Genomic DNA, 10,806 nt, shown 5'->3' on the forward strand with positions numbered 1-10,806 from the left:
AAAACTGCACACACTTAATATGTACAATTTGATGAGTTTGGATATATGCATATAGCCACAAAATAATCCCGTCATCAAGACACTGAACTTAACTCATCACCCCCAAAAGTTTCCTTGTGTCTCTTTGTTTTGTGATAAGAACATTTATATATATATTTTAATCTTTTGGACCACGAGGAATGTGGGATCTTAGTTTCACGACCAGGCATCGAACCTGTGGCCCCTGCATTGGCAGCCTGGAGTCTTAACCGTTGACCACCAAGGAAGTCCCTTCTCTTAAATTTTTAAGTGCACAGTGGGGTCGCACAGAGTTGGACACGACTGAAGCGACTTAGCAGCAGCAGCAGCAGCAGCACAGTATTATTAACCATAGGTACTGTGTTGTACAGCAGACCTCTAGAACTTACTTATCTTCTATAACTGAAACTTTCTTCCCCCTTGTCAGCTCTCAGCAACCTCCATTCTATTCTCTGCTTCTTTTAGTACTGTTTTAGGTTCTTCATACAAGTGGAAATGTATAGTATATGTCTTTGTGTGTCTGGCTTATTTCAGTTTGGAGAAGGAAATGGCAACCCACTCCAGTATTCTTGCCTGGAAAATTCCATGGACGGAGGAACCAGGGAGGCTATAGTCCATGGGGTCGTGAAGAATCGGACGTGACTGAGTGACTAACACTATTTCACTTATCATAATGTTCTCCAAGTTCATCTGTGTAGTTGCAGTTGGCGGGATTTCCTGTTTTCACAGAAGGCACCATATGTAAACAACCCAAGTGTCCACTGACAGGAGAATGGAAGCTAAATTTTGTTTTAGAAAATAGCCAGACATTGTTCTGAATTTTCCAGAGATAATTCACGACCAAGATAATCATGATGGTGATTATTCACCTAGAGCCAGACATCCTGGAATGTGAAGTCAAGTGGGCCTTAGAAAGCATCACTATGAACAAAGCTAGTGGAGGTGATGGAATTCCAGTTGAGCTATTTCAAATCCTAAAGGATGATGCTGTGAAAGTGCTGCACTCAATATGCCAGCAAATTTGGAAAACTCAGCAGTGGCCACAGGACTGGAAAAGGTTAGTTTTCATTCCAATCCCAAAGAAAGGCAATGCCAAAGAATGCTCAAACTACTGCACAATTGCACGCATCTCACACGCTAGTAAAGTAATGCTCAAACTTCTCCAAGCCAGCCTTCAGCAATAAGTGAACCATGAACTTTCAGATGTTCAAGCTGGTTTTAGAAAAGGCAGAGGAACCAGAGATCAAATTGCCAACGTCCACTGGATCATCGAAAAAGCAAGAGAGTCCCAGAAAAACATCTACTTCTGCTTTATTGACTATGCCAAAGCCTTTGATTGTGTGGATCACAATAAACTGTGGAAAATTCTTCAATAGATGGGAATACCAGACCACCTGACCTGCCTCATGAGAAACCTATCTGCAGGTCAGTAAGCAACAGTTAGAACTGGACATGGAACAACAGACTGGTTCCAAATCGGAAAAGGAGTACGTCAAGGCTGTATATTGTCACCCTGCTTATTTAACTTATATGCAGAGTACACCATGAGAAATGCTGGGCTGGAAGAAGCACAGGCTGGAATCAAGATTGTCGGGAGAAATATCAATAACCTCAGATATGCAGATGACACCACCCTTATGGCAGAAAGTGAAGAGGAACTCAAAAGCCTCTTGATGAAAGTGAAAGAGGAGAGTGAAAAAGTTGGCTTAAAGCTCAACATTCAGAAAACGAAGATCATGGCATCCGGTCCCATCACTTCATGGGAAATAGATGGGGAAACAGTGGAAACAGTGTCAGACTTTATTTTTTGGGGCTCCAAAATCACTGCAGATGGTGACTGCAGCCATGAAATTAAAAGATGCTTACTCCTTGGAAGGAAAGTTATGACCAACCTAGATAGCATATTGAAAAGCAGAGACATTACTTTGCCAACAAAGGTCCGGCTAGTCAAGGCTATGGTTTTTCCTGTGGTCATGTATGGATGTGAGAGTTGGACTGTGAAGAAAGCTAAGCACTGAAGAATTGATGCTTTTGAACTGTGGTGTTGCAAAAGACTCTTGAGAGTCCCTTGGACTGCAAGGAGATCCAACCAGTCCATTCTCAAGGAGATCAGCCCTGGGTGTTCTTTGGAAGGAATGATGTTGAGGCTGAAACTCCAGTACTTTGGCCACCTCATGCGAAGAGCTGACTCACTGGAAAAGACTCTGATGCTGGGGGGATTGGGGGCAGGAGGAGAAGGGGACGACAGAGGATGAGATGGCTGGATGGCATCACTGACTCGATGGACATGAGTTTGAGTGAACTCCGGGAGTTGGTGATGGACAGGGAGGCCTGGCGTGCTACGATTCATGGGGTCGCAAAGAATCGGACACGACTGAGCGACTGAACTGAACTGAATTCAGGTGATGAAAATGGGAGAACATAGTGGATAATGCTCTGTGACATTTGAAACAACCCTCGCTTATAAAGCAAGAGGGCTATCTCATTTGGACCCTGTAGATCTCTATCAGTCATCAATAGCCCAAGGGGAATTTGCTAGTTTTCTGAGCGAAAACTTGAAATAATCTTTTTCACAGATACTTTCCCAATTTGAAGAGTAAAATTGCACATGACTTTTCCATAGTCTCATTAAATTCTTAATTCTTTTGTTATTTAAAGCTCAGTTAGCCAATAACACAAATTATGTTTAGTTAACAAAATGAAAGTAGATTGGCCTAATATGTTCATGTACCATTTTCCAGTTGTTATTTCTACTAAGTTTGCACTTTACTTTGTTTCATTTTTATCCCTGATATTAAAAAACCAAACAGATAAATAGTGCAATGCTGGTTCATCAGAGTGAGGAAGCATGGATGAAAGAGTAATGTAAATATTATAATTTAGGATAATCTAAATTTGAAGAATGCAGAAGATTCCAGTGCAAATATTTATGTATTTATTTTTGGCTGCACTGGGTCTTCACTGCTGCACTGAGGACTTTCTCTAGTTGCGGAGAGCGGGGGCTATTCTTTGTTGCCAGGCACAGGCTTCTCAGTGCAGTGGCTTTTCTTGAAATTCAGTAGCTGTGGCACATGGGCTTAGTTGCCTTGTGGTAATGTGGACTCTTCCAGACCAGGGATCAAACCTGTGTACCCTGCACTTGTAGGCAGGTTCTCAACCACCGGACCACCAGGGAGATCCTGCAGCGCAAATACAGAACAGGTCTGTATGGGCTGGGTCATGTATGCATGTTACTGTGAGAACTTTGCATAAGATAGCGAAAGGAAAAGTATTAAAAACTGAACCTTGATGACTAGCTAACAGTTGAAGTTTGGTGGATAACCAATCATTTATCTCTAGGCATAAGTGTGTTTTGATAAAACTTTACAAATAATTGAGATACACATTTTTTTAAATTCAGCATTAATTTTTTTTCTTAATCTGGAGGGAAGTTTCTTCCAATTTTTTTTTTTCCTTTTTATAGCTTACTGAGTTGAACACTTGCTTCATCTACTTCTACACTCAATTCTGTTTTAAAATGTGTATTTAAGGGGCTAAGTACCAGTCTGTGTGTCGCTCTGTGTTGCTTATATGGGCATTCAGCTGTAAATATTTCCCCATTTCCACTGTGGTTTCCAGGGTTCACTTTAGTTTCTGGGTCAGGGCTTTCACCCTGAGTAGGAAGAATGACACCTTGAACCACACGTCTGGGAAAGAGCAGATTCCAGTCTTTAGGGTTGATTCTGTTGATGCCCACACTCTGGGCCAGACATCCAGAGTCTGTTGCTGGTTAGTTTCAAGTGAAGTTCACTGACCTGTTTTAATAAATCAGCCCTTTCCAGAGAAGCACAGGATACATTTTTTTTTCCCACTGTAAGAGGGTTGAATGTTGTTGATAATGGCAGAGAAGAGATCCAAGCTACGGAAGGAAACATTCATCATTAGTGGCCGCCTCACAGCAGAAACAGATACAAGTTGTACCTGTGTCTAGAAGCTTATAAAGCCAGCAGCAAAGTCAGTGATAAATTATGGTTTTGTGATTGTGATGAGAACCATGAGAAGGAACAATGGCAGAATTCCTGAGCTAAAGGACACTGTTGGAAGTGGGCTGCTGTCAGTGGCATCTGCCTGGAAGAATAGTTGCTATTGGTTGTGCATCCTTGCCGAGGTATTTTGCTTTCACTGGGATGAAACCATTGATATTCACACATGTGGGAGGGGCAGAAGCCGGGTGGGACATGTTTTTTCTGTTCATAATTGAAAATCTAGGGGCTTCCCTGGCAGTCCAGTGGTTAAGACTCTGTGCTTCCAATGCAAGGGGTGCGAGTTCTGTCCCTGGTTGGGGAACTAAGATCCCATATGCTGCATGGCACAGTGAAAAAATAAGGGAAAAAAAAAAAAAAGAAAGAAAATCTATACAATCTATACAAGTAAAAGAGTTTCTGGTGGAGGATAACTTAGGAGTTTGGGATTAAAATACTCATTGTGGTGCAGTGCTCCGTGCTCAGCTATGTCTGACTCTTTGTGACCCCACAGACTGTGGCCCGCTGGGCTTGTCTGTCCATGGGATTTCCCAGGCAAGAATACTGGAGTGGATTTCCGTTTCCTCCTCCAGAGGATCTTTCTGACCCAGGGATTCAGCCTGTGTCTCTTGAGTCTCCTGCATTGGCAGGCAGATTCTTTATCACTGCACTACCTGGAAATCCCCCATGTATATGTAGCAGATAACCAATAAGGACCTCCTGGATCGTGCAGGGTACTTACTATACTTGGTATCTTATAATAGCCCATAACGGAAGAGAAAGTAAAAGAGAATGTGTGTGTGTGTGTGTGTGTCTGAGTCACTTTGCAGTAACATCTGAAATTAACACAACATTGTAAATCAACTGTACTTCAATAAAAATTTTAAAAAAGAAGAACTTTCCATTTGGTTAATGATTATGCTGTGAACACTGATGCAGACCAGGAAAGGCAATTCAGGGTCATTTCTGATGGAAACCATTGGCACGTGCAAGCAGAAAGGGCACTGCTCTGTAAATAAAGCCCATGCCCCCGGTGGCCAGGCTGCATGCAGCTTCGTTTACACAGCACAGACCCTGGTCCCCAAAATGCCTCTGGAATGTGATTCGGCAAGAGGCAAAGAATGAAAATTACCAATTCAGTTACACTGACAGTCAGTGTACTTCCTTTCAGATGAGGTTTAGGAAGAAATAGGTGGCAGGTACAAAGCTGTTCTTCTGCAGTGAGGGCTGGGCTGTTCGTCAAAAACACCACTGACGCAGGCAGGATGGGTGGTTTTGAGACTGTCTCAGAGTGTTCCAAAGAATTGTGGGTAAAAACTCTTAACCTTTAATATTTTCAACCGATTAGATCTTTTAAAGGAGAAGGAAATGGCAACCCACTCCAGTATTCTTGCCTGCAAAATTCCATGGAAAGAGGAGCCTGGTGGGCTATAGTCTGTGGGGTTGCAAAGGGTCAGACAACTGAGTGACTGAGCATGCGCACAGCACAGAGCTTTAAAAAATTACTATGACATCACTGACTCAATTGACATGAGTTTGAACGAACTCTGGGAGATGGTGCATTTTTCTTTCACCAAAGACAGCTTTGGCTATTCGAGGTCTTTTGTGTCACCATACAAATTAAAAAATTTTTTGTTCTAGGTCTGTGAAAAATGCCATTGATCATTTGAGAGGGATTACTTTGAATCTGTAGATTGCCTTGGGTAGTCATTTTTGACAATATTGATTCTTCCCATGCAAGTGTCGTCTTCAGTTTCTTTCATCAGTGTCTTAGGGTTTTCAGAAAACAGGTCTCCCTAAGTAGGTTTATTCCAGTGATTTATTCTTTTTGTTTTGATGGTAAATGGGGATTGTTTCCTTAATTTCTCTTTCTGATTTTTGTTGTTAATGTGTAGAAATGCAACAGATTTCTGTGTATTAATTTTGTATCCTCGGTATTCTGTGATAACCTATATGGGAAGGGAATCGGAAAAGGTCTTCCACTTGCAGACAGGTGTAAACGAGGAGCAAGATGGCTTATTTTCAGGGCTGGGTCAAATAAAGAAAAATCTTGGTTTGTCATTATCTAAATTTGTTCTTCCTCCAGTGCCATCTTCAGTCCTGTTTGTCGGGTTTTCATGTTAATCTCTGTGGTTTGCAATTGAGATCAATGTTCTGGGAAGTCAAGGACTCAAATGAGCAGCATAGTAGTTAAAATGTAAAGGAAGAACTTATGAAAAATGATTATAGGTGAGGCAAGGAAGAGGAGGAAAGTTAGTTAAGTTGCTTCACTAATAGGCTTGCCTGCTTGAATACAAATACAGCCCCAATTTAGAGGTTTTCTGTGATGGGAGGAGCTGGCTGAACTGGCCTGCGGACAACTAGCTGATGGTGGAACCAGCTTTAGAGCCCTCAATCCCCTTTCAGGGCCCTTTCCATTAGCATTAAAGTGACTCTTATCCAGAAATTCTTCCCTTCACCCAACTCTGTCCTGTAGACCCGCTGATGGCTGGCTTGTTTTCTCATAATCTGATTTTCAGGATAAACTAGATGAGAACTAAGAATATCTAACATCGGGGAACTAAAGCTGCTGCTCTTGATGAGGCATCCCCAAACCAGATGTTGGAAAGGATGGGTGTGCTGTAAGACCTGAAGGACACACAGCAGTCTTGGCAGAGATGTGAAGGATGTTCTTCACAAGCAAAGGTAGTCTGTAGTCAGATCTGGTTGGAAATAGTCTGTTACTCCCAGGTTGGTTTTCTCAGACACCTCTATGCATAAGGTATGAAAGCCTGCGAGCGTCAGCATTTTTGGACACAAAAGCCAGCTATCTATTTCTATCATATTGATCAGTTCTCAGAGGGAACATTCAACTGAGGAAAATAATAATAAAAAAAAACTAGAAAATGAACATCAGTCAAAAGATGTCTCTTTCCCTCCCTCCCTTTTTATGTTAAATGATACCTCCAGCCAAAAACTGCACAGAAAACAGGTTTTTCTCAGGGGAAAAAAATCTTAAGAGCATCCTCTCTCATGCTCTATCCCTTTGCCTTGCATTATTGTTTCCTCACTGGACTTTGCCCTTGAAGTTGCACTTGATGTAATGTATTTTTATTTGTTTATCTGTGTCTGCCATCCCTCAACGGAAGCTTTGGTTTGTTCCCTGCAGTATCTTCAGTATCTAGAATAGTGTCTGATTTTAAGGACACTGTGAACAAACCTAACTGTTAAAATAATTAGCTCTAATGATAGTAACCCCAAATGAAGGAAGAGGAGATGTTTCTTATTTTGTTGAAATATAGATGATTTATATTATATTGTGTTATTAATAATTTATGCTATACAAAAAAGTGATTCAGTTATGCACACACACACATGCATGTGTGTATATATATATATATATATCCGTTTTCATATTCTTTTCCATTGTGGTTTATCACGGGATATTGAATATAGTTTCCTGTACTATACAGAAGGACCTGGTTGTTTATCCATTCTCTATATAGTAGTTGGTATCTGCTAAGTTGCTGCTAAGTTGCTTCAGTTGTGTCCGACTCTGTGCGACCCCATAGACAGCAGCCCACCAGGCTCCCCCATCCCTGGGATTCTCCAGGCAAGAACACTGGAGTGGGTTGCCATTTCCTTCTCCAGTGCATGAAAGTGGAAAGTGAAAGTGAAGTCGCTCAGTCGTGTCTGACGCTTCTCGACCCCATGGACTGCAGCCCACCAGGCTCCTCCGTCCATGGGATTTCCCAGGCAAGAGTACTGGAGTGGGGTGCCATTGCCTTCTCTGGAGTTGGTATCTGCTAACCCCCAAATCCCAATCCATCCCTCCCCACCTCTCTTCCCCCTTGGCAACTACAAGTCTGTCCTCTGTGTCTGTGAGTCTGTTTTTGTTTTGTAAATAAGTTCATTTGTATCATATTTAGGTTCCATATATAAGTGTTAGAACTTTTTACTATGACCCGTCTGTCTTAGGTGGCCCTTCGAGGCATGGCTCATAGCTTCACTGAGTTATGTAAGCTCCTTTGACATGACAAGACTGTGATCTGGGAAGGGGAATTAAAGGAGGCTGAAGGGTAGAGGAAGATTAGGCCCATAGCTATGAGGTGGAAGAGAAACCACTGTGTCTTCAGTCCACTAGCTGACGTTCTCTGTCCTGCTGGATCTGGACTTGTCCCCCCTCTGTCCTCATCCTTTGCTTCTTTCAGGATACCTTGACCCCATGGACTGTAGCCTGACCAGGCTTCTCTGTCCATGGGGATTTTCCAGGCAAGAATACTGGAGTGGGTTGCCATTTCCTCCTCCAGGGGATCTTCCTGACCCAGGGATCGAACCCGGCTCTCCTGCACTGCAGGTAGACGCTTTACCATTTGAGCCACCAGGGACGTTGCTACCTTATATTCTAGGCTTACTAAATTGTGTGAAGTGTTCTAAGCATTTCCATTATCTGTTGTTGTATAGCAAACCACGTCTAAGCTACATGGAATAAAAGCAACCACCATTTGATCAGTTCATGGCTTACAGGCTGACCGAGCTCTGCCGAGCAGTTCTTTTGCTGGTAGTTCTCGAGTCTGTGGTTGTGGTCAGGTGGCAGCTAGGGAGCTGGGGAGACCGGATCTCTGCTAGTTTTGGGACCTTTCACTCCACGTGATGTCTTCATGGAGCTTCTCCACGTGGTTACTCCAGTATCCCAAGGGAGGAAATAGAAGCTGCCTCTTAGAGGCTAGCTCAGGATGGGCACAGCATCCCTGCTGCTGAACTCCTCTCACTGAAGACTCTATTATTGTATGTTTCTGATTTTTGGCTTGTGATGTTCCTTCTAACTGATACATCCTATCTGGTCCCTGAGTCTGCTCTGAGTAACATGTATCAACTCAATTCGGGTCTGATAACCTCTTGTGCCCTGAACATAGATTTTGTTTCCTTGCCACTTTCTTCCTGATTAGACTATTATCTCCCAGATGGTCCTGAATTTTTCACTCTGGTTTCGTTAGTGCTAGCAGGAGGGACTAGTGGACATATTGCAGGCATGTAATAGGTGTTTGTTGAATGAATGAGTGAATGGACTCATTCATACCTTTGAGGACTATTCCAGTAGGGGAGACATGACCATCATAAGGGTTTAATTCATTGATTTATTTTTGGTTGTGCTGGGTCTTTGTTGTTGCACATGAGCTTTCTCTGGATGTGGTAAGTGGGGGTGGGGGTGGTGGGGGGATGCCACTCTTCATTGCAGTGCCAGGCTTCTCGTTGTGGTAGCTTGTCCTGTTGCCAGGCACGGGCTCTAGGATGCTGTGCAGGTTTTAGTAGTTGGGTCTCCTGGTTTCTAGAGCTTGGGCTCAGTAGTTGTGGTGCACTGGTTTAGTTACTCCGAAGCAATGTGGGATCTTCTTGGGTTAGGAACCTGTGTCTCCTGCATTGGCAAGTGGATTCTTAAAAGCTGAACTACCAGGGAAGTCCCCATCAAAGGATTTTTGTGTGACATACTTCTGCATTTTCGGTCAAGTGACACTTGAGGCCTTTTCCAACTTGAAGATTTTGTGCATCTTGGTTAAAAAAGAGTTTCAAAGCAAGAGTGAGACAATCTGATACATATGATAATGCAGGAGGAAGTATTTTTAAAATTACAGAAAGCAAAATGTTCTGTGATTGTTAATTTCATTATACCCATTGATAGCTATACCGGGGTATAAGTCCAAGGTGATCCCAGAATTTTTGGAGGGGAGAGAGTTAAAGATTAGTTCCAAGTTACAAAATGTAAAATAAGAAAATACACGCAAGTTCTTTCAAACTCACTCACGTTTTACTTGACCTTTGAAGACTCAACAGCACATGAGTTACTGCCTTAGCCCTTACCCTTTTTTCCATGGTAGAAAATAGAAAAACATTTCAAACAACTGTTTATATTATTTTTTTACTTCTGAACTGTGGATATGATCAGGTACCTCCAAAATGAACAAAAACAATGAAAAAAAAAAACAAAAAACCTTTGCTTCCCACGGGAACACGGCTTACTTTCCATTTGCTAAACATCCCTAGAGGCTATTATAAAATTGTACACATTTGAACAGCCAATTGAATGATTTTTAGTGGCATTTTTAATGGCATAACGGTTACTCTTATTTTCTAATGACTTATTCCCCAGTATAAAGTATTTATGCATACTTAAATATATACAGTATACAGTAGTTATGCATCAAAGTTTCTTATCACTTGTTCAGTTTTTTTTTTTTTTTTAAAGAAGGCAGCTTAGTGTTATCAGCAGTTCCAGCATTGGATGGTTTGACAGCAAGATATTTCAAAATACTTAAGGACTTTTGCCTGCAGCTAAAAAGAAAAAAAAAAAAAAAACGCAATAAGTACACATAATGGAAATCTCTCCCCAGTGGCCTTTTCATTTCCTCTCAGCCCAGGGAAAAGTATTTGACTGGGGAGCAGAAATAGGGAGGGTTTGCAGCCAGCAGTATTAAAGGGCAAGAAAAGATATAATTTTTTTCAGTATCAGGTCACCCTGGGGAACTAATGGCGATTTGATCCCTGTAAGTACAATGAGTGTCAGTCAGATTTTAAGGCTAAATGAGCAGAAAAACTGTGAGCTTTGAAAGTTTCTTGGAATGATGGAACTTTATTGCTGGAGGAGACCCGGCAGATGGATCTTCCTCGTGGTCAGTGACTCCACCAGGGTTGTTTTGTTGGTGATGGGGTCAGACCCACGCTTCTCACCGGTGCTTGCACCTTGCAGTCCCCTGGGAGTTCCAATGCCTAGATCCACCTCAGACAATCTGATTAAATCTGTCAGGGGGTG

This window comes from Bos javanicus, chromosome 28 (assembly GCF_032452875.1).
Source record: "Bos javanicus breed banteng chromosome 28, ARS-OSU_banteng_1.0, whole genome shotgun sequence".
In the NCBI taxonomy this organism is placed as follows: Eukaryota; Metazoa; Chordata; class Mammalia; order Artiodactyla; family Bovidae; genus Bos; species Bos javanicus.